Source organism: Polistes canadensis, unplaced genomic scaffold, assembly GCF_001313835.1.
Source record: "Polistes canadensis isolate GaletaPanama2010 unplaced genomic scaffold, ASM131383v1 scaffold_76, whole genome shotgun sequence".
Lineage (NCBI taxonomy): Eukaryota > Metazoa > Arthropoda > Insecta > Hymenoptera > Vespidae > Polistes > Polistes canadensis.
The window spans coordinates 142,823-147,444 of NW_014569623.1; the positions used below are offsets into that span (position 1 = coordinate 142,823).

Sequence of the window (4,622 nt, forward strand, 5' to 3'; positions counted from 1 at the left end):
AAAAAAAAATTCTCGTTAAACAAAAACATATTGTCTGTACGATGACCCTCGGGCGAACAAAAAAATCAAAAATTGACAAAATGGCGGCATGTTGAAAAAAAAAGTTAAATTTTACCCAAAATTTTGGTCGTTTTTGGCCTACCAAAATCCGATTTTTGATCAGATCAAAAAACTGGAATTCGAAAAATGCTATTTCGAGAAAAACGCGTTTAAAGATAAAATGCAACTACCTAACTGCCGAGCGGCTACTCTTTTAAATGGCTGTAACTCAAAAACTATTTAAGATATCGATTTAAAATTTTAGTATGTTATTTTTAAAGGTATAACCTATCGAAATATGAAAAAAAAAAAATTCGATTTTTTGAAAATTTCACACTAGGTGTGCCCCTTAAATTGGTTAATTAATTTAATAAAATTAATTAATGTCATTGGTTGTATTTGATTATATTTAAAAATAGTATTCCAATTTTTAGATTATTATTTAATTCTAAACTCACGGCGCGTTTGTTTAATTGCTAAAATTCTTGTTAAATGATCTTATACAGTAAATATCTAATTAGATTTTCTCTTGAAAACCTATTTAACGAATTTAACGCTTGTAATGAAGTTAGATGCGACCGAAAAATCGACACCATGAAGTTGTCCGATATTTACGATGCGCGGGCAAAGCGATTTCAAATTTTTCTTCTCAAGCGGTCACCCACATCCAAGTTCTAATCGTACTCAAACGCTGCTTGACTTAATTAATCGAGCAGGAACTAGTGCTGCCACCGTGCCATGCCCATTGACATTTAAATTGTAATAATTATTTATAACAAACAAATGAAGCAAATACAAAAATAATTGTATGTATTGATATAACTGTAAAAACGAGGAAAAGGGTAGAATATTACTTATAATAATTCTTTCGTTTGAATTATTCACATTCTATGTGCTATATATATAATCCTATTTTTGTTGAACAGTCAACACGCGACTGATATTAATAATATTTATATTAAATTGGTTAATTAATTTAATAAAATTTGTTAATGTCATTGGTTGTGTTCAATTATATATTTAAAAATAGTATTCCAATTTTTAGATTATTATTTAATACTAAACTCACGACGCGTTTGTTTAATTGCTAAAATTCTTATTAAATGATCTTATACAGTAAATATTTTATTAGATTGTCTCTTAAAAACCTGTATATAATATATATATAAATTTTATTTGAACTAACAACTTTAATATTAAAAACATTTATACATATATGATAATATTTGAAAAATTATTTAGAAAACAAATTAGACCCCTTATTCTAATATCAATTTCACAAATCCAAAAAGTACAGTTAACTTCTCAATAATCTTTCTCATTTTGACTATTATTCTATTTCGTAAACAGAAAAAGAAGAAAAGATAAAAAATAAATAAATAAATAAATAAACCTTTAAGAAAGCTTGTACTTATGTATCGGGTGTGTCGATCGTATTGGAATGTATGCCGGACATGTCCACCCATGAGACACGGTAATCGTAGTATCGATGTAAAGGTATGCGTGCAGGAGTTTTAGATCCACACCACACAGTGGTAAACACATTATACCAACAAACGTACATAACTATATAAATATATACATATATATATATGCAAAAAATATAGTAATACTCTGTTAAGAAGTTAGATGCTGTGTTACTGTTCAACCTTTTTGTGTAGCCCCTCACAAACATATATGCGTTTAGAGTAGCACCTCTCTAAACCGGTTAGGTGCCTAACAGTATCAACAGTATCACTACTGATCCGCCTTCTTGTAATTGCGAGTCACACGATTGTGTTCTTACTATAACGTTAGATAAAATGATAGAAAAAGAGAAAGATAAAAATATAAATAGCAGTAACGCGTGCTGAGAAGTGTTATCTAACGTACCTAATCGTTTAGGACTAGAGAATGATTTTAAAAGCGGATCTTGCGTCCTAATCGCACTATTCTATCGATAATTCGACCTTTTGAACTTTTACTTTGCCAATGCTCGTTAGAACTTGCTTCAATTTTACCCCCTTTTATATAGTCACGTGATTATTTACATATATCTATATAGTATCATATTGTGTATGCGTATGTATGTGTATACATAGATAGGTTCTTAATAGATGGAAATTCGCTTCATAGGATTGCAAACTTGTCCCGTACGTTCCGGCTTCCTTTACTGATTCGTAATTGGAGCGAGAAATAATATATTTATCCTGAATTTAATTCAAAATTTGTTGGATTTTTATTTTAAAACATTTAATTTTATCAACTATTTATCGGATTTTTATTAAATATAATATGTATATAAATATCAGAATGTTATTTTAATTTTTTTTTTTTTTCTAAAGGGAAACTACGTTCATATGACATGATCTTTTATACACTTTTTGAAAAAGTTATAAAAAAAATAGAATAATTTTTTATTTAATATCATATGGGAATAAATTGCCGATTATAATTATAGTTTAATTTCAAAATTTTGTTCTTTATTTAAATTTGTTCAAGAAATTGGACAGTTAACATTTCAGATAAAAAGTGAGGTTAGAATATATTATTGTTCATATATTCAAATAGATTTCGGTCAAATCAAACACTAGTTCGTTATCAGATCATATTTCTATTATATCTTTCTAATTAATCATTTAAGATCGTATGTTTATAAACTATCTTTTTAATTTTACTTATAGAATATGCTGAGATAAAATTGAATGGAATTATAACTGAGATACCATGTTATCTAATATTACAATTATATTAATCAATTCCTTCTATATATTTTAATTAAAAAGTATTAGAAAATTAAAATTAACATATGACATATATTAATTCTAATATTTTTAAAATATTTATTTTCAATAAAACACCATTTATAATAATAAACACTTTGATATTAAGATTTCATTTAATATCTAAAATTCTTATGTCAAAATAATAAAAATCTATTTAATAAAACGTAAAAACATTTGTCATTTTACACTTCTAATCATTATTTACAATAAAAATTGATAATTTTATTAAAAACAATTACAATCAAATTATAAAAATCCTTAACCCTCACAGTGACGTATTGTGCTCACTACAATAAATGACTCATAAAAAAAAAGGATATACAAACTTACTATTTTAAAGGTTAGAAACCTCCATAGAAATATTTTTAATAAAGTACGCATGCGCACAACTCGTATTTCGCAAATTTCTTTAAACTCACCCAACTGCGCAAGCAACCAACTTCACTTTTTACCTTCCCCACCCCTTTTTCGCGAATAATATAACATAATTTAGGTTTATACATTATTATTTTCTTGAAACTAAACGAATGAACTACGTAATAGCATCGAGTAGATTAAACGATCTTCATTTCTTTTGTATTTCAGGTTTAGAAAACAGTGCCGCGAGGGAAAATGGACGCTACAAGGACGGGAAACAAGTTAAATGAAGTCAACAATCTTGGGATTGCAAGTATTTGCAATCCTCCTACGATAATCCTGAAATATATTATCGTTATCTTGGCACGAATAAGTGGAAAAAAGGAAAGAAAAGAAAGTCAAGGAATCAGAAAGCTCAATTTTCGGTATCCATAAATCTAACCCTTGATCTCCGCAAGGTGTAAGGATTGGACTATTGGGGGTTAGAGGGGGTAAAGTAGGGTGAGAAATGGGTTACTAAGAAGAGGGAGTGGTAATGGCTTAGAGAAGATTTAGGAATTAGAGGAATTACGTTGAAGTGCCTGCACGTGCACGAGTAACCGAGAAAGAACAATGAAAGTTAGGTCAAAAAGAAGATAAAATAAAAAAGACTAGTATTCGGGATTGAAAATAATGAAGATGATATTGAAACAAATTATCAAGGTCAGAGATAACCGTTCTTGTTCGTCGCATATCGAACGATTGATTAAGTTCGCGTATACTCTTGTCGACATAGTTGTAAATATAGATAAAAAAAAAAGAAAAGAAAAAGGAAAAAAAAGCAATTAAAAATGGAAGAGAAGAGTAAGGAAAGAGGGAGGGATGAGTGGTTGGGAGGGGTGTTTAAAAGAAAATTCGCTCTATTTGTCGTGCAAATCGTAAACCCTAATCGGCCATAGCGAGAGGTATACTTTTAAATGAAATCTACGGGCAACGTGCAAAGTATATAGAAATAACAACTTCCGGATATTATTATTATTATCGAAATGCGCCTATGTAAGTCCGAACGGGCCAAAGATCTTCTTCGTTGATTACTCGACGAGTGTGTGTGTGTATTACCATAGGAGTAAAAAAAAAAAAAAAAAGAGATAGAGATTAGAAAAGGAAGAATAAGTCTGTTGGATGAGAGGGAAGTATAATATTAATAATCGTATTTCACGCGCGTTATTATAACGGGAATTGTACATTTTTTTTGGTTTTTGTTTTGTCGAATAATACGAGGTGAAAGTTAGAAGAAAAAGGAAAAACAATTTTCTCGAAGTTCGTCTCAATCATCATTGTTACGATTATTATTTTATTGGTGGTTTTGGTCGACCAAGCCTCTCGTGGGCCATCAGCTTTCGAAGAACGGAGATACCTGGACTACTGGCTACAACAAATACTACTACTTCAACTGCTAACTAAAAAAATACTACTACTACT

General features: G+C 29.3%; 1 protein-coding gene across 2 annotated transcripts in view; it reads left to right on the forward strand.

The window, feature by feature from the left end:
* Window positions 1–4,298, forward strand: part of LOC106786553 (homeobox protein araucan-like) — a 145,261-nt gene extending 140,963 nt beyond the window's left edge. For both annotated transcript variants that reach the window (XM_014748059.1, XM_014748060.1), the window contains exon 7: window positions 3,390–4,298. The gene's annotated coding sequence lies outside the window, so the exon portion shown is untranslated. The remainder of the gene's footprint in view (window positions 1–3,389) is intronic.
* Window positions 4,299–4,622: the final 324 nt, after the last annotated feature.